The sequence below is a fragment of the Hemicordylus capensis genome, chromosome 2 (assembly GCF_027244095.1).
Source record: "Hemicordylus capensis ecotype Gifberg chromosome 2, rHemCap1.1.pri, whole genome shotgun sequence".
Lineage (NCBI taxonomy): Eukaryota > Metazoa > Chordata > Lepidosauria > Squamata > Cordylidae > Hemicordylus > Hemicordylus capensis.
Genome location: NC_069658.1, coordinates 139484258 through 139504487, shown reverse-complemented (window position 1 = coordinate 139504487; position 20230 = coordinate 139484258). Strand labels below are relative to the sequence as shown.

At 45.2% G+C, this 20230-nt stretch overlaps 1 long non-coding RNA gene across 1 annotated transcript in view; it reads right to left on the bottom strand.

Annotated features, from left to right (window-relative positions):
• LOC128345040 (uncharacterized) overlaps window positions 1-19968 on the bottom strand; it is an 88788-nt gene extending 68820 nt beyond the window's left edge. Inside the window, exons 1-2 of the long non-coding RNA XR_008316226.1 lie at window positions 19854-19968; window positions 16551-16666 (exon numbers count right to left, since the gene is read on the bottom strand). This is a non-coding gene — a long non-coding RNA (uncharacterized LOC128345040). The remainder of the gene's footprint in view (window positions 1-16550; window positions 16667-19853) is intronic.
• Window positions 19969-20230: the final 262 nt, after the last annotated feature.

Genomic DNA, 20230 nt, shown 5'->3' with positions numbered 1-20230 from the left:
TTCATCTGTTTTGTCTGGTGAGATTCTTGTGTTGCCAAGACTCAGGGAAACAGTACATATTTTACATACACTGCAGGAGGGGCTGGGGGAAGGGAGGGAAATATCACCAGTAGGATTGCTGTGTTGAGTTAATTAATGAGAAAGGTTAAGAATGTAAAAAGCTTTTGATCAATTATAAATATGCCCCCCCACACAATTAATCAGGAGGCTTTTAAAATGTTAAAAAACTATTTTAAATGAAAGCGTTAAAAGAAACCTTGAAGTGCCACCTTAAAAAAGGAATTCCGCCTTCGCTTACACAGGATAAAATCTCTCTGCTAAGATTATTCTTGCTGAGTGCACCATCCTTGACGTGTGTGTGTGTGTGCATTACTAAAAAGTAGAGGAATGCTTTGCAGTATGGTTCCACTTCAGGCATCATGGAAACTCCACTTTGAAAACCACAGCAAAGCATAGAGACCAGACTTGCAATTCCTGAAACTCCTTCCCCCACCAGTGCCCGCACCTAACATCTTTCTGGGTCCCCCTCTCCTTCCCTTTGATCCCTTGCCTGTTTTGAAAAATTGGAGGGTTGATTGGTGTTCTTTTTGGTCCCCTTTATTTAAACTCCTAACATTTCTGACTACAATATAAGCACAGCCTGTGTTTAAAACCAGGCATGGCAGCAGTCAGGACGCTTTCCATGTTAGCTGCTCAACAGCGGCAAAATGCTTTCGTTCAGGCAAATCGCATTCAAAACGTAAATAGCAAAGTGCCCAGCAGGGGAGCAGTCTCACAAAAACTAACAACCCCCCCCCCAAACAGCAACTTTTAAACACCAGATATACAATGTTATAGCACTATATTGCAGCGATTAAATTCGAAACAAGGCATTGGAAATATGAACGGCACCCTGCTGTCAGCATAGGGACTGCGGTGTCACAACACAGGAAGTGTGGAAGCACACTTCAGAGATCCATCATGACCCCATTGCAGGGTCTAATCTGGAAAGCACCAAGGGCATGTATATGTATTCATTCTACAGGAGGGACCACCAGGGCCCTTTGAACACTCTTCCCTGTCCTTGGGTCTACTTTCAGTTTTTCTATGCACTCCAGAGGTCAATCTCAAGCTGCCAGTCAGTGTTCCCTCTAATCCTTTTTTCATCTCTGTGCGGAATGAGTTTTCTTATTTTCTTTTTTATTATTTTTATTATTTTTTAACATTTTATATCCCGCTCTTCCTCCAAGGAGCCCCAGAGCGGTGTACTACATACTTAGGTTTCTCCTCACAACAACCCTGTGAAGTAGCTTAGGCTGAGAGAGAAGTGACTGGCCTCGAGTCACCCAGCAAGTCTCATGGCTGAATGGGGATTTGAACTCGGGTCTCCCCAGTCCTAGTCCAGCACTCTAGCCACTATGTGGTATCAAGGCAGTGTGTGCGCACCTGCATTTGGAGTGGGGCCTTCCTGATTCAACGTGAGCGGGATCTAAAATGTACTGAGCGGACATCCAAAAACTTGTGAGCACGTGCACATGTGCACACCTTAGAGGGAACAGTGCTGCCAATCCTCTCTTCATGCTCAGGGGCTGGTTCCCACTGCCCCTTTGATGTCATTGTACCTGGTTATTATGGCCCTCATCCATCCTTCCTGCTGCCACTCCACAGCTAGCTTGCGCCCAGGAAATGTCCACAAGAAGAACGAAGGACTGGACAGGGAATTGTAGTTCTTGAGAAAGCATATCACTTAGGGAGGCACATTTCTCTCTGTTTCTCTTACTACCTGTCCTAGAGTTTGCTGTACAAGTTTTCTGTTTGTCTCATTAGAGGAGGGCTTGGACTAGCAGCTCAGTATGTTGTTTGTTCCATCAAATATTGCTTCTGATGGGCCCCAGCAAGTAGGGATGTGCACAAAACCGGTTCGCCCGGTTCGGTTCGGATCCAAACCGGGTCCGAACCAGGAGGGGGTGGTTCGGTTTTGGTTTTGTTCGAACCACCCCTGGTTCGGTTCGGATCTGAACCGGTTCGGACCGGTTTGGACGCCCAAAAATTGGTAGGATGGTAGCTGGCACCCAGGGGTACCTGTCACCCAAACCCTAAAGCAATCAGACACTCGCACGATTTTTTATGAATTTTTAAAAATTATTTTTATTTGAGATTTTCAATGAGCCACCATGAATCCACTCTAATATGCTATCATAGAATCCACACTCAATACCTCAGAAACAACAGAACCCTGTACCCCATGGGTTAGAAACCCCATGGGGGTGGTTGGCACCCTATGTGCACTACACCACCACTCGCTCTGGGCCACCCCAGCACCCCCCAAGTGCACTTATGGGGCTGCTGAAAGCTCCATTATAACTTATTATGAGGAAAAACCTTAAAGACGCGTAAACTTCAACAATTAACCAAAAATCAGCCCTCTGCCCAAATCCTTTGAAAAAATTCAGGTAGCTTCCTTGCCCCTACCTGGCACTACCACCAACCCCACACTGCTCTAGGCCACCCCTTTGCCCCCGACGTGAAGCTATACATTTACTGACACCTCCATGCTTCTTTATGGAGAAAAATCTTAAAGACGCGTAAACTTAAAAAATCACTTAAAAATCACCCCTTTGCCCAATTCCTTTCAAGTAATTCTGATAGCTTCCTTGCCCACCCTAGGAACTACCAGCCACCACACTCCACTCTACAACACCCCTTTCCCCCCGACGTGAAGCTATACATTTGCTGCAATCCTAATTATTCTCTATGAGGAATTCAAAAATAATTTAACAATTCACCAATAATCAGAGGAGTGTCCAATTGCCTTGGGATTTTTGGGGTGGTAGGCACCCCTGTCTGTCTACCTCCCACCCTGCTTTTGTGCCCCTCGGTGCTCCACAATAGGGGATATGGACTGGTTTGGGTCCCATTATACTCTATGAGAAAAGTAATTAAAAATAATTCAGATATTCATAAAAAAAAATAGGGGTGTCTGATTGCTTCAGAGTTTGCATGGTTGTTGGCACCCATGGGTGCTCCACAATAAGGAATAATGGCCTGGTTCGAGTCCCATTATATCCTATGAGAAAAAAATACAAATAATTTTCAAAAATTCATAAAAAATCGTATGGGTGTCCGATTGCTTTGGGGTTTGGGTGACAGGTACCCCTGGGTGCCAGCTACCATCCTACCAATTTTTGGGTGTCCAAACTGATCCAAACTGGTCCAAACCGGTCTGAATCGAACCACCCCCGGTTCGGTTTGAATTCGAACCTGCAACCCGAACCTGATGACTGGTTCGGTTCAGATCCAAACCGCCAAACTGCCCGGGTTTGGATTCGAACCAGTTCGCACATCCCTACCAGCAAGTCTCTCAAGCAAATTGTGTAATTTCTGGACACTAGAGGTTTGCGTTGATTTTGAAACAAATGAAACATTGAAACAATAGGTTCAATTTGCTTCATGCACAACTAGTAAAGAAACAAATGCCAGAGAGGTACAAATGAGTTCTGAATGGTGACATGTTTATTCATTTGTTTTCTCCTAGCGACCCAGACAGAATCGGTCAGATGGAGGTTACAGGGAATGGGGACACAGAACAGTGGAAGGAAATGGATACTAAACTGTCCAGCTCATACACATTTTAGCAAAATATCCAACGATCTGATAGGTTGTCTTTCCACACAGACCTTTTAATCACAGTGGCAAGGGCAGGGGACTTGTGGAACTCTGTATACCACCGAAACACAGGATTGTTTTTTGCTTGTGCAGGTTCTTTCTCCTTAAAGACTGATGCAAGGGCAGACATACTGGCTCTGTGTGGTGGCAAACTGCACTCTCACTGCTACGGAGCTTGCAGAACCTCCATGACTCCTAAGAATTGCATCACCATCGAAGCAAGGCTGCTCTCATTATTCTCAGTGACAGCAGCGTTGCTACAGCAGTGACACAGTTCTTAAGAGCCATGGAAGCTCTGCGAGCTCAGTAGCCAGCATGCATTCCTTGCTTTTCTATCAACGGGGCTGTCTGTGTTATGTGAGCCATTTAATCTGCAGGTTCCACTGTATTGGTTGGTTAATTGCAAAAAACAGTTCTGGTCAAAGGCAATACATCATCATCATCATCATCATCATCATCATTATTATTATTATTATTATTATTATTATTATTATTTTCTCTTTGCAGGTAAGAAAGATTAAGGCCAAGAGAGAAATGGTTATTAGTACTGTTGGGAAGTCTCTCTGGTGAGAGATACCCTTCTATTACAGTAGAGTGCACTGAGGCACAACACAGCGGAGTCTGCCTAGGCATGCGTGTAGGCTGAGAATAAAAGAAACTTGGATCCAGTTCATAGTTTCAAATCAATATAAGGAGTCTTTATTGGAGAACTCCATTCTAGATAGGAAAGTGGAGAGATAGGTTCTCTAATCTATCTAGCGAGCTGGATGCAGAGGGATGGTTTCTGCATCTCTGCACACATGGTGCAGGGAGAGAGGAGCGTGTGGGTTGCAAGGGAGAAGAAAGGGAAAGAGGAAGAGGCAGTAAGTAAGTAAGTCCCTGAGAGTAGCAATCTACATATCAAAGGGATAATGTCAGAGCAGTAGAGAAGCGATGACCAATGTCTCGACCCCTCTAGGCCTCAGACTCACTAATCTGTCCCCCTCTGTCACTGAGGCATGAGCCAGCGCAGAGTCCTTCACTTCCAACAAGTATAAGGCCAGTCATAACAGAGAGAGAGAGTGTGTGTGTGTGTGTGTGTGGTGTGTGTGTGTGTGTCACAATGCTGCATCCAGGGTATTCTGGGGGGGAAATATTGGTTTTCAGCTGCCAAAAAGAGCTGCACTGCAACAAAGTTTAAATAAAAGGCTGAAAAGCAAAACAAAGAACAATAATCACTGCTGCTGCCACTGCTACCAGTGTCAAGCTAACCCCTGTAACTTACAAAAATGTCACCTAAAATTGCCTCCAACAATGTCACCACCAGCCTGAATCTATCTATCTATCTATCTAACATATTTTTATACCACCCAAAACGCAAGTTCTCTGGGCAGTTTACAAGAGAATAAAAACAACCAATAAAAAGATTAAAACATTTCAACAATTATAATTTAAAAGTTAAAACTATTAAAGCATAATTAAAGCACAATAAAAAAATATCCAATTAAAAGCCTGGGTGAACAAATGCTTCTTGACTGCATTTTTAAAAGTTGTAAGAGATGGGGAGGCTCTTATTTCAGCAGGAAGTGTGTTCCAAAGCCTTGGGCAGCAATGGAGAAGGCTCATCGCTGAACAGCCACCGGATGAGCCGGTGGCATCTCCCTCTCTCTCTCTCTCTCTCTCTCTCTCTCTCTCTCTCTCTCTCTCTCACACACACACACACACACACACACACACCTTGGGTGGGGCTCAGCCCTACTCAGAAGAAGGAGAACAGAAAAGAGAACTTACATTTCTAGTTGACATGATACCATGGCCACTTAAACAAAACCAAATGTTGATTTCGTATTTTTAACCAGCCTATTACACTTCAGCCTACCCAAATCAACTGCTTTTCATCGAAGATTTTCAATTGTTGCAAAACCATAGGGTGACCGCATTTCATCTGAAGAAAGCCATGGGGTAGGTGAGTCTCTTGCTAGTGATTATGAAACAGTCATAAGATTACACTACATGCTGTTCCATGGCCTGTCATGTTGCATATTAGCCATGTTTTCCCACTGAAGCAAAAAATGGAGTAGATTTTGATTGACCATTGTGTCAGATAGAGTCATAATGAGAATTCAGACCTCAGTAAACTGCAATCAAGAATAAGAGACCTGCAGCTTGAAAACCTTTTACAAGAACTTCCAAAACCTTGCCACTCCATGCAGAGATTTTAATAGCTGCTTTGGCTATTTGTAGATTCAGTTTTTTGTTTTCTGGAGGCAAGTCATGCATTTACAAAGGCAACCAGTGGCTTTGAAGACTCGGGCTTAATTCCCAAGAGTAATGAGTGTAATACAGTTGGTGCTTAGCCAGATATGTTCTGATCAAATGAATTCTGCAGCAAACAACACACACACAAAAAATACCATTAAAGGTATATTGGCAAGAACACACACACACACACACACACACACACACACACACACACACACACCCAGTCCTCTTATGAGAAAAACAAAGTTTCTTCCATCACAAGAACCAATTGGGTGGCTGAGCACTTATTGTGGAAATTCAGAATGGCAAATAGAAGTGTTCTTACCTCATCTCAAAGCTATGAGGGTGAGAGCATCTTCTCCCAAGCACTGGCAAGGTACAACATTGACCATTCACTGAGGAAGAGGCTTCAGGGTTCTAGATTTCTCCCCCTTGTCTGCTTCTAGAAAATGGAGTAGTACCCCACTTGATTGTAAATATTGCTGCAAGCATCTTTGGATAGGCAGATGCCCCTCCTCTCAAGGCTTTTGTATATTTAATATCTGAAGATGCTTGGGGTATAGCTCGGTGATAAAGTGCATGCTTTATATGCAGTAGGTGCCAGGGGCGTAACTATAATAGGGCAAGAGGAGACAGTTGTCTGGGGGCCCACTGCAGTCACATGACTGACACCCCCCCCGCCCAGCCAAGCACCCGCCCGGGCTTCCTTCAGTTGTTTTCATCCTCCGAAACTGATGCGAGTGTTAAGACCTGGAGCTGCCAGAACAGCATGTCTTTCTCCAGTACCATTAAATGACTTGCATCGTCCACAATTTCCTGGCAATGCCAGGTAAGACTGAGAAAGATCTCTGCCTCAGTTTCTGAAGAGCCATTGTGGGTCAGTGTAGACAATACTGAATTAGAGAGACCAATGGTCTCAGCATAAGGCAAATCCATGTGTTCAATATGTGGTGATAGCTGGCAGCTACTGGGCCTATCCCATCTGCTTGGAGAGGAATGGGAACAAGGAAAGATTTCAGTTGTTGGGATGTAGCCAGAAGACAAGGGAGCACAGCCTGAGATTTGAAGCTAATCTGACAGATAAAGAGAGTGGAGTCCAAGTTTATTGTTTACTTTGTGGGGTGGGAGGAGTTGTGCTACTATAGAAACTAGCAGTATCTGACTGGATGCTTGCCTGCTCTCCTGAGCATAGCTTACATGTTTTTGAACTAAATAAATACCGTATATACCTGAATCCAATGTACTTACTTACTTCCCCCCCAAGTTCTTTGATGTTAAAAATCAGGAGCCATCTTAAATTCAGGGTCCTCTTCCTTTGGGGGAAATACAGTATCACAACACCACCATAAACCTCAAGTGTTCACTCCTCGCAAGGGAATAACTAACTTGGCAAAGGTTGCTCTTGAAATGTCCTGCTGCTTTTGCAAGTGCAAAACAATATAACTGAGTCTTTCCTGCCTAATCCAAGCAGCCACTGGCTCTGTATAGTTGGATTTTTTTTTCATCACTTGTATGAGTTCAATAGGCATGTGCAAAACATGTTCATGCTGACATGCTTGTCCCTCCCAGTTCTGCCCTCATGTTTGCTCCACAGTCCCCAATGCGGAAAAGTTGTCCAAACAGTCTTCCTTCTAGATTCTCCAGTTCTTAGGCAAAGGATGTATGCAGAGCCTGCAATGTTGTCATGTCCATGGGCTCCACACTCTGCAGAGATTCAGAAGCTGGGGGGCGGGGGGGACTGGGCGTGTGCTTTATTAAAACCGGGTGCCAGTTTTTATCCTCTTTTTATTCATTTTCTGCAAAGATGTGCATTTTGAGCTTTCAGACAGTACAGGAACCAGCTGTATCAGAGCTTGGCAAATGCCTCAGAATGGCATTTGTCTGCCACTTTGGTCCCCCCCACCAAATAAAATTATTCCCGGATGATAGAACCCAAATGAATCCAAAGTCCATCTTTAGTAATTCTGTGCCTCACAATTCTCTGGTGTAGTGGTCAGACTGCTGGACTAGGACCAGGGAGACTTGAGTTCAAATCCCCATTCGGCCATGATACTTGCTGGGTGACTCTGGGCCAGTCACTTCTCTCTCTGCCTAACCTACTTCACAGGGTTGTTGCGAAGAGAAACAACTATGTGCACTGCTCTGGGCTCCTTGGAGGAAGAGTGGAATATAAATATAAATATAAATAAATAATGAATATTGCTCCTCCAGATTCCAGTGTGCCACAAATGGCTCAAAAAGTGAGCCATCTCACATATTACAACAACCCACCCCAGCCCTTCCACTGGTCCATCTAACCCTTTTCTTTCCCCAAACCTGCCAATCAAAATTAACAAAGCATACCCAGTGATTGTGTCTTCATAAACAAGCCCATCTCATTCAACAATTTGTCTCTGCTTCAGGATGTTTCACTGTATAAAACGTTCTACTTCTGTTCTTAATGGGTATCTTTTAGGTCTGAACACTTGTCCATAAATATTTTCAAATTATGTGTCTGATTCAGACAGTACATGCAATCAGCCCTGCCCACTCCATTATTTAAGAATGTATGTATGTACACACGTACTTACTTACTTGCTAACTACCTATACCGCCAGACTCTGAAGGTTCTAGGTGGTTCACAAAAGGAACCAGCTGTGTCAGAGCTTGGCAAATGCCTCCAAATTATTTATTTATTTATCACATTTATATACTGCCTCATCGAAAATTATGCAGGATGTTAACACACAGGTGTGGCCAGTCAGATGGATCATCCAAACCTGCTGTTAAACTCTGCCATCGGTACATTAAAGGTTCTTCTAGCGTTACTACAAATTTGCTCTATGCATTATTATTTTATTTTAGGCATGGCTCTTTACGGCATAAATGTAAACCGCCCTGAGCCATTTTTGGAAGGGAGGTATATAAATCAAACAAACAAACAAACAAACAAACAAACAAACAAATTTAGGTTTTATGCAGTAAAATGTTTGGCTCTGCCTGTTCTGGATGGGGTTGCACTCCCCCTGAAAGATCAGGTACATCGTCTGGGAGTGCTCCTGGACCCAAAGCTCTCCCTGGTTTCTCAGGTTGAGGCGGTGGCCAGGAGCGCTTTATATCAGCGTTGGCTGATACGTCACCTATGCCCATTTCTAGAGGTGAATGACCTTAAAACAGTGGCACATATGTTGGTAACCTCCAGGCTTGACTACTGTAATATACTCTATGTGGGCTGCCTTTGTACGTAGTCTGGAAACTACAATTGGTACAGAATGCAGCAGCCAGATTGGTCTCTGGGACAACACGAAGGGACCACATAACACCAGTCTTGAAAGAACTGCACTGGCTGCCGATATGTTTCTGGGTGAAATACAAAGTGCTGGTTCTTACCTATAAAGCCCTTAACAGATTAGGTCCCGACTATTTAAGACTTGACTAGCAAGCCAGAGGGTGCCAGTTCGAATCCCCACTGGTATGTTTCCCAGACTATGGACAACACCTATATTGGGCAGCAGCGATCCAGGAAGATGCTGAAAGGCATCATCTCATACTATGTGGGAGATGGCAGTGGTAACCCCCTCCTGTATTCTACCAAAGACAACCACAGGGCTCTGTGGTCGCCAGGAGTCGACACTGACTTGACAACACACTTCACCTTTATCTAAGAGAGCACCTCCTTTGTCATAAACCCTGCCTCCTGTTACAATCTTCTGGAGAGATCCAGTTACAGATGCCACTGGCTTGTTTGGTGGCAACTTTCTCTGTGGCTGCCTCAGGGCTTTGGCATATGCTCCCTCCTGAAATAAGAGCATCTCCTTCTCTGTTTGTTTTCAGGAAGAACTCAAGACGCTCCTGTTTTCACAGGCTTTTAATTAGAATCAATTTTAATAATTGTAAAAACTTGTTTTAATAACTATTTTATTATATTGTTTTTATTGTATTTTAATCTGTAACTTTTAAATATTTTAAATTTTGTACACCACCTAGAGATGCACATATCAGGCAGTATAGAAATATAAACAAACAAACAGCTATCTAGGTGATCTGAGATCCTTATGAGGCAATATGTTTTTAATGTGACTTTTTACTTGGAGTACCAAAATATCCAAGTCAATAGTCCACCTCCTTTAAAGCCAGCATTAATCAGAGAACCCTTGGAGAAGCAAAACATGCATCTTCCTTGAAGGAGCAGTTGCTTTAAACTTTGACTGTCAGACTGCCCAAAAACCTTCTCTGTCTCCAACACATTCAATGCAAGCATTACTTCAACTTTAAGCTCAAGGATCAGCTGCTGTGAAAATTGATATTGTCGTGTGCTAAGGGAGCGTGTGGTGGCAAAGCCTCTGGCTGTGACTGGCTGAATTGTTCTAATGTCACAGAGGTGTAGGACAGGTAGGAGCTTCTTAACATTAAAATCATAGTACCACATAGAGACTCCAGCCACGTAGGTGTCATTAAAATGTTGAGAGCAGCTCTGTGAGAACTCTGGGAAAACCTAGAATTCTACCACTAGTAGAATTTAAGTTGTAAAAATGGGAAGGAGGGGATACTAAAAAGAAGGGCAGGGAAGGGGCAGGGAAAACAGGAGGTAGCAGTGCCTTGGGAAAACAGAATAGTATATACCAAGGAAGGAGGAAGAGAACTTGATTGGCTTAAAAAGTAAAGTGTGCCGTCAAGTCGATTTCAACTACCTGCGCCCACAAAGCCCTGTGATTGGCTTACTTCACACAATATTGGCAGCAGCCAGGTTACAGCTGCTCCCAACTTGTGAGGCATCTTCATTTCCCTGATATATCCGGCTGGCAATTAGACCAGGGACTTTTACACACAGCAGGGTTTACCGTGAGTTTACTGGGAGGCTTTACTGTGAACTCAAAGTTGTCCCCACAAACGGAAGCAAATAATGGATTTTTGTTACCCCAGATATAAATCGGGCTACACTCTAACGCACAATTAAAACCCCCAAATTGTGCGTAAACTGCTTTCCTATATCTCACAGGGTAAATCTGGCTCAGGGTAAATCTGGCTGATATGTGAGACCCTCCATTCCAGAGGAGATGAGAGTTAAAGGGCTTTAAAAGCCCTGTGTGAAAAACTTCATGGACATTAATGTCATTGCTAGAACCATCCCTTATAACTAGGAGCTCACATCTGAAGTGACCACTGGCTTATCCACATCTTACAAGTCTAGACCTTTCCTTCTGGGTCTTCTTTTTGGTAACAAGCCCTTCCTGCCCTCCCACCCTTTCACACACTCACACACAAATTATCAGAGTAATTAGGCAGCCACAAGTGCAGTTAACCTCTCAAAGCCACAAGTATATGGAGCATATTTATTGAAGAAATCCATATTTATTGAAGGAACTACACCCGCCAGTGTAGTGTAGTGGTTAGAGTGCTGGACTAGGACCAGGGAGACCTGAGTCCCATTCAGCCATGAGACTTGCTGGGTGACTCTGGGCCAGTCACTTCTTTCTCAGCCTAACCTACTTCACAGGGTTGTTGCGAGGAGAAACTTAAGTATGTAGTCCACCACTCTGGGCTCCTTAGAGGAAGAGTGGGATATAAATGTGAGATATATATAGGTTACCAGCATGTGCACCACTGTCTTAAGGTCACTCACTTCCAGGAAAGGGCGCAGTTGGCGAGCCAGCCAAAGCTGATCGAAAGCACTTCTGACCACCACTTCCATCTGAGGTGTCAGGCGTCTTGTTTGGATTCAGTTTCAGTTTATTATCCCTCATCCAGCCCATTAGTGCCTCAAGACAGGCACTTAGGGAAGTTATGTCATTGCCTGATGAAGCCGACATAGAGAAGTAGATTTGGGTGTCATCAGCGTACTGATAACACCCTGCACCAAATCCCCTGATGATCTCTCCCAGCGGTTTCATGCAGATGTCAAAAAAACATTGGAAACAAAATGGAGCCCTGAGGGACACCATGCAAAACCTCTTGCTTTGCAGAGCAGCAGTCTCCAAGTGACACCTTCTGAAATCTGCCCAAGAGGTATGAGCAGAACCACTGCAAAGCAGTGCCCCCTACACCCAGTCCCTGCAGGCGATCCAGAAGGATACCATGGTCGATGGTATCAGAAGCCACCAAGAGATCCCAAAGGACCAACAGAGTCACACTCCCTCTGTCAATTCCCCTTTGGAGATCATCCATCAGGTGGACCAAAACAGTCTCCACCCCTTAACCTTCCTGAAAGCCAGTCTGAAACGGGTCTAGATAATGTTTCATCCTTCAGACTGCCTGGAGTTGAGAGGCCCCCACCTTCTCAATCACCTTGGCTAACCATGGGAGATTGGAGACAGGGCTATAATTGCCCAACTCTGAGGGATCCAATGTAGGCTTCTTTAAAAGAGGTATACTAACTGCCTCTTTTAAACAAAGAGGCATCCTGCCTTCCCTCAGCAAAGCATTTATGATCTCAACCAGACCCTCTCCAACAATCTCCCTGCTTGATAATATAAGCCATGCTGGACAAGGGTCAAGAGAACAGGTGGTAGGATGCACAGTTCCAAGCACCTTGTCCATCTCCTCAGGAGTCACAAACTGAAATTGATCCAATATAACCGCACAGGAGGAGTTGCTGGATATCCCCACTAAAGACTCTGTACCAAAAATGGAATCCAGGTCGGCTCGAATACAAGAGATTTTGTCTACAAAAAAATCATTAAAAGCTTCACAGAGGCTAACTGATGGTTCCAAAGCCAAAGAGAAAGGAGCCTGTATAAGTCAGGGACAAAGGAAGCTGCCATATACTGAGTCGGACCATAGCTCAGCGGCTTCTCCAAGGTTGCACGCAGGAATCTCTCTCAGCCCTTTCTTGGAGATGTTGCCAGGGAGGGAACTTGGAACCTTCTGCTCTTCCCAGAGCGGCACCATCCCCTGAGGGGAATATCTTGCAGTGCTCACACATCAAGTCTCCCATTCATATGCAACCAGGGAGGACCCTGCTTAGCTAAGGGGACAAGTCATGCTTGCTACCACAAGACCAGCTCTCCTCTGGTTCCCTCACCACCCTTGACAATTCTACTGGATGTGAACCTGCGGACGCAATAGTAGCAGAGAAACACATAGCAGAGAATCACTCTGTCAGATTTGCGCCAAGTCCTTCTTCACTTGCACTCTAGTCGTCTACCTAGCTGCTTCAGCTCCTGCAGTTCTTCCGTATACCATGGAGGTAATTTAGAAGCAGGTTGGAGAGGATGCTTAGGAGCGATCGGTTCTATCACCTTAGTGAGCTCATTATTCCAATCTTCCACCAGGGTGTCAACAAGTTCACCGGCAGAGCCAATATTAAAGCCCCCCAAGGTTTCTTGGAATCCTATTGGATCCAGTAGCCTCCTCAGGCAGACCATCCTAATAGGCCTTTCACTCCTGCAGAGGTGACTAGTGGCTGCAAATTGAACCTTCACCCAGTGGTAGTCCATCCATGACAATGGGGAAATCATAGGTGTCCCACCCACTGAACACCTCCCTGATCAGAGCAAAATACCAAATCAAGCGTGTGACCAGCAACATATTTTGCCCCTGAGACCACTAGGGAAAGGCCCATAGCTGTCATGGCCACTGTGAACTCCCAAGCTGCTCCTGACAGTTCAGTCCCAAAGTGAAACTTGAAGTCACCCACCACCAACAACCTGGGCATCCCCAATGCCAACTCTGCAACCAAATCTGACAGCTCAGTTAGGGATTCTGTTGGGCAGCTGGGTGATCAGTACACCAACAGAAGTCCCAATCTATCCCTGGTTCCAAGACTCAAGTACACACACTCCGTATAGGCAGGTGTTCTGACAGGGATCCTGGTAAGGGATATACTGTTCTTATAAACCATAGCCACTCCACATCCCTGCCCCTGTCCTCTCACTTGCTCTACAACAGAGTATCCTATAGGGAGAAGCTGGGCCCAAGCTGGGCCCAAACTAATAACCACCACTTTGTATTTTACTCAGAAACATAGCAGCAGCCAGTGCAGTTCTCTTAAAATTGGTGTTATATGGTCTAGTCAGGACACCCTGGAGATCAAGCTGGCTGCTGCATTCTATACCAACTGCAGTTTCTGAACTATATACAAAGGCAGCCCCATGTACAGCACATTGCAGAAGTCTAGTCTGGAAGTTACCAGCATATGTACCACTGTTTTAAGGTTGCTTACCTCCAGAAATGGCATAATTGGCTATCAGCTGAAGCTGATACAAAGTATTCCTGGCCACTGTCTCAGTCTGAGGGACCAAAGAGAGCTTTGGGTCCCAGAATACTCACAAATTATGTACCTGTTCTTTCTCAGGGAGTGTAACCCCATGCAGAACAGGCAGATATACACCATCTGCTGAGTCCCATCCCCCCACAATCAGTCCCTCTCTTATCTGGATTCAACCTCAGTTTGTTATCCCTTATCCAGCCCATTACCACCTCCAGGCAGGCATTTAGGGAAGTTGTGCCATTTCCTGATTAAGCTGATGTGGAGAGATAGATTTGGGTGTCATCAGCATATTGGTAACATGCTGCACCAAACCCCCCAATCTCTCCCAACAGTTTCATGTACATGTTAAAAAGCATTAGAGATTATATGGAACTTTGCGGGACTCCATACAGTAGTTCTTGCTTTGAAGAGCAACAGTCTCCAAGTGACACCATCTGGAATCTGCCCAAGAGATACGAGTAGAACCACTGTAAAACAGTGCCTCCCAATCCCTAAAACTGTTGTACCTGAGTTGGTCAGGTATGGCAGGAAGCACACTGTGGGAGCAGGCAAGGCAAAGTCAAACAAGGAGGAGGTCAGGAGCCAGGGATTAGTCCATTAGGAACAGGCAAGTCAGAGTCAAAAGAAGCAAAGAGAGTCAGAAGCCAAAATCAGTCTGTTAGCAGCAGGCTGGGTCAAAGACCAAACACAAGCAGAGTCAGAAGCCAGGGAAACTAGGAGCAGGAGAGCACACATCCACAACCAAGTTGCTTCAGCAAATAGTGGAGGCCTTAAATTCCTGAGCTCGGAATGTCTTAAAGGGGCTGTGCCCTATTTCTTAAGCACCGGCTGCACTGTAGCTGGGTGGCTGCTTGTGGGGATTGGGGTGCTTCTGGTTCATCCTCCAACCCAGGTGTGTTGAGGGGGATCAGCAGGTGCTGGCATTTCCATTGGTGCATGTGAGGGCCCCTCAAAGCTTGCCTCATCCTATGAATCCTCTTGGTCAGAGTCAGGCTCAGGTGTCATGACCCCTTCATCCTAGCACTCCATGTCAGACTCGGGGTTCACGACAAAAGTGACCCAGCAGGATACCATGGTTGATGCTACTGAAAACCACTGAGAGATCCAAAAGGAACAACCGAGTCATAGTCCCTCTGTCAATACCTAATTGGAGATCATCCATCAGGCTGACCAAGGCAGTCTCAACCACATAGCCCACCTGAAAGCCAGTTTGAAATGGGTCAGATAATCAGTTTCCTCCAAGACTGTCTGGAGCTGAGAGGCCACGACCCACTCAATCACCATGCCTAACCATGATCTTGATCTTATTTTCTTTACCAGAGAGTGGTAAACAAATATAAAAATAAAATTTAAAACCTTTTTCTAAGTCAAAACCCCCACTGTTACAAGCAAAAGGATGTACTTATTCTACTCCCTGTATGTCTGGTGTGCCATGGATCTGTGTGTGTTGTGGACTCATTGGCACCAAGAGGAGAACAAGACTCAGGCATGGATGAACGGGCAGCCTCCTCTGAAACAAAGTAATCCTGCCAAGGATCTGCATCTGGAGTGACTGAATCCAATCACAACTGATGCCAAGTCTTGATAGTTTACTCACCCCTGGCAAAGGAAAAACCAGCACAATTACTCATGCAGAGAGGCAGCAGGCAAACTCCTCTGTGGTTTATGACTTTGTGCTCACTGGAGCCTTATATTATGCAATTAATTAATTTTTCATGACACAATAGCCGCCCTCTCATAGGACACTAGCATACCCTGGCACTTGGCTTGTAAATTACTGCTTGAGATGGCATATGGAATCCAGGATGTCATGGCTTGTTTATAAAGTTCCTTTCGAATTACATCTTGGGGTTCATTTCCTCTGTCTGCTTGCTGTTCTGACCTGATTGTTCTTGATGTCATTGTCCCTTTGCTGCCTACTCCCAGACATAAGCATTGCCAGCCATGACTGAGAGCCTGTCTCCTCCGCAATTACAAGTCGCTGACCAATCTGAAATAGCAGACACTGCTTTTGAAATTCAAAGCATACCTTGATTTTCCCTTCTGTGAAGGCAAAGTTCAGATGGTGTGTGTGTGTGCCCGTGGGGAGTGGGTGATAAATAATCATTGCCTGTCTTCTTGTTAATTAGCTAGAAGCTAACGAAAATCAATTCCCCCAGCAGCTGGTCAAAACAGCACAGTAAGGGTCCACTAGGATGCTACAGCAATGGAATCCTCCATATTCAATCCGACCAAAGGTTTATACATCAGCTTCTGTATCAAAAATCATAACAGTAGCAAAACACTTGGATGGTGGAAACTGATTCACCACAGGTAAAGGATGCAAAAATGTAATGTATACACAAGCAGGAGACATTAAAAGGTCAATTAAAGATCAATGCATGTGGAGCCCCATTGCCAAGGAGGACACAAACCAAAGGAAGGGTCACTATGGCACAAGGGGATGACCAAAACACACTGAAAGTGTCCACTATACCTGGAAGTGAGACTCCCACCCAGTATTGTGTTCCCATGCAGTTTTTATCAACACTCTTCAGAAAGTAGATTTTCTTCCATCCAGAACTGCATTCCATCTCCAGTCACAAATCTCAACTAAACAACCAGAGAGAGAGAGAGAGAGAGTTTTGGTTTTGGGTGTTTTCCTTTTCCTTTTTCTTAGAAACAATTGCTATTGCGAACTACCACCCACCACCAGTTGCCTGAGAAACACAACGTGGGCACAGGCTGTGCTGACTGAAACTCAGTCCTTGTTTCTCAAGGCCTGATTCTATCTAACTGCAAGGTTTTCTGCTGCTCAGGCCTGAGCAACTTGTCACCCATCAAGCCAAAGGGGTTGTCCACCACTTAACCATCACTTCCTGTTTTTGCTGCAGTTCTGGGACGGCACACACCAGGGAGGGGGAGCACTGTGGTCAACCACCTGGTGCCAGCAAGCCCCAAGATATGGCTGGTGGATCATGTAGGGCTTGGTAGGCCACAAGTGGTACATGGCCTTTTGTAGTCCATGGGTTTGTAGTCCCTCCAAATTGGTCTTCTGCTGTACGTATGCTCCACCTGTCCTTGCATATATCACTGTGGGTACAGCATGTATGGTAGCCACCTAATGGCACAGCGGGGAAGTAACTTGCCTAGGGAGCAAAAGGTTGCCGGTTCAAATCCCCGCTAGTTTGTTTCCCGGACTTTGGGAAACGCCTATATCGAGCAGCAGTGATACAAGAAGATGCTGAAAGGCATCATCTCATACTGTGTGGGAGGAGGCAATGGTAAACCCCTCCTGTATTCTACCAAAAACAACCACAGGGCTCTGTGGCCGCCAGGAGTTGACACCAACTCGATGGCACAACTTTACCTTTACAGCTGCTTATAGTGCTCTGTGACCAGGTGGGTCTATTGTTGCCAACTCTGACTGAAGCTATTCCGGAAGATTACCCCCCCACACACACACACACACCGCCCTTTAAAACATATATCACAATTGTGAGCCAGTGTGGTGTAGTGGTTAGAGTGCTGGACTAGGACCAGGGAGACCCGAGTTCAAATCTCCATTCAGCCATGAAACTAGCTGGGTGACTCTGGGCCAGTCACTTCTCTCTCAGCCTAACCTACTTCACAGGGTTGTTGTGAAGAGAAACCTAAGTATGTAGTACACCGCTCTGGGCTCCTTGGAGGAAGAGCGGGATATAAAATGTGAAATAAAATAAAATATCAAGCCATTCACAACACTAGGATTGCTTTCAGTAGTCACCTGGAGATTGACACCAAATCCTGGAGATGCCAGTCCAGTGCTGGAGGGTTGGCCTCCTTAGGTGGGGCATTCCAGAGCAGCCAAGATGCTTCCATGTCTTACTACCAGCCTTCTGATCTCCACTCTTTCCCAGATGCCCCCCACATGCTCAGCTCTTCTCCCAGGAGTTTGCATACTCCGATCCTGAGGAAAGATACGCTGCTAGATGCTTCTAGTAAGACATGGGTGGGCAGGCTTGGGTTCTTACTGACTGACCTCACAAGGGAAGGGACAGGGGGAAGGGCGGGTGGCCATGGAGCCTCTTGGGGAGCTGATGTGGGAGCAAGTGCATGATTGCACCCTGACCCCCTTTGTCCTCAAGGGTTTGGGGAGTTGCTGTTTCAGTCAACATTGTGTTAGTGTACACACTTGTGCACTAGAGTTACTGGTCAACATGAATGCACAGCTTTCTGTGCTATGGACCACGCAGGCAGTCCCAATACTTATAAGAACGAGTAGCTGCACAAGCAATACTACTAAGTTATTACCATTAGCTGCAATGGGAAAACCTGTGGTAACACCGCTTGCACAACTGCTCTTTCTTAACAGTGTTGGAGGGGCTGCCTAACTGAGTGGCTGCAGCAGCCCCCGAATGGAGTGTTCTAGTGATGGAACAAGTGTGTCATGTTGGCCACTATTTTTGAGGTTTCCCCACCCCCTTCCCTGAGTCTCTGAGAATTAAATCTCTGGATAAATTGATTCTTTCTTAGTTACGCCAGGGCATTCTTTGCCTTCCATCCTCCCCACCAATTACCTATCCAGACAGCAAATGTTGCACTATTTATTTGATTGATTGATTGATTTATCTACCGCCCTTCCAAAAATGGCTCTGGGCAGTTTACATCAAAATAAAAACAATTAAAATCAATTAACAGTTAAAAGCAAAACTAAATCAATTAAACAACTACAATCATGTAAACATTAAAAGCATTAACATTAAAATAATTTAAAACCAACATTAAAAATTTAAAACCATGAGTCCAATTAAAAGTCTGGGTGAATAAATGCCTTTTAAAAAGTTGCCAGAGATGGGGAGACTCTTGTTTCAGCAGGGAACGCATTCCAAAGTCCAGGGGCTGCAACAGAGAAGGCCTGTTCCCGAGTAGTTGCCAGGCGAGTTGGTAGCACCCACAGGTGAACCTCTCCAGATGATCTCAATGGGTGGTGGGGTTCATGGAGAGGATGATGTTCTCTTAAATACCCAGGGCCTAAGCTGTTTAGGGCTTTATAGGTAATGACTAGCACCTTGTATTTTGCCTGGAAACGTATTGGCAGCCAGTGTAGTCCTTTCAACACAGGTGTGCTATGGTCTCTCCTAGATGAATGCGCCTTCCGCTTAAGTGAAATGTAAATGTGTGTGCGTTGGGGTGGGGTGGGGGAGAGCAGGCACCCAGACAATGGTCTTTGTATGAGACATAGGTGTACAAGTATAGATGAGGATCTCAATTTCCATCCGTAAAATGTTGAAGGGTTTGGAAATCTATCACTAGGTATTAGCCCTGATGGTGAAATGGGGCCTCCAGGATCAGAAGCAGTGCTAGTGATAACTTATAAAGCCCTAAACAGCTTAGGCCCTGGGTATTTAAGAGAGCGTCTTCTTCGCTATGAGCCCCACCGCCCATTAAGGTCACTTGAGGAGGTCCGTCTCTAGTTGCCGCCAACTTGTTTGGTGGCTACACAGAGACGGGCCTTCTCGGCTGCAGCCCCGAGATTGTGGAATGCGCTCCCTGCTGAGATACGATCCTCCCCATCTCTGGCAATTTCCGAAAAATACCTGAAAACACATCTCTTCAACCTTTACGATGTTTTTAATTGTTAATTATTGCTTTTATGCTTTATTATTTCTGTTTTAATTATGAACTGATTTTAATGGTGTTTTAATGTAAACCGCCCTGAGCCTTTTGGAAGGGCGGTATAAAAGTTTTAATAATAAATAATAAATAAATATCTCTGAATACGTATATGCTGGACTCAAAGAAGAGGGGAGGTTGCTACCTGCATGCCCTGCGTGTGTGGGCACTTCCTGGAAATCTCTGACTAGCCACTGAATATGAGACTAGATGGGCTTCTGGTGCGGCCTAGCAGGGCTCCTCTTCTGTGCTAATTGCCAAAGGTGTAGCCCCTGGAGGGCAGCCAAGAAATGGAGCAGGTCTGATAAGCACTCAACTCTAAAAGCATCGTCATGCTGGGCCTTTTTGAATACTGCATCCTTAAAATTACAAACTACAGAAGGAAGGCAGCTGGGGTGGGGGGAGGGCTAGGTAGGAGGAAGGGAGACTTGATGATTTTGGAAGAGGTCGTGACCCCAGCTATCTCAGCAGGAGAGTCATACCCGCCCCTTAGATGCCTGGCAGAAATTGGCTTTGGGGACG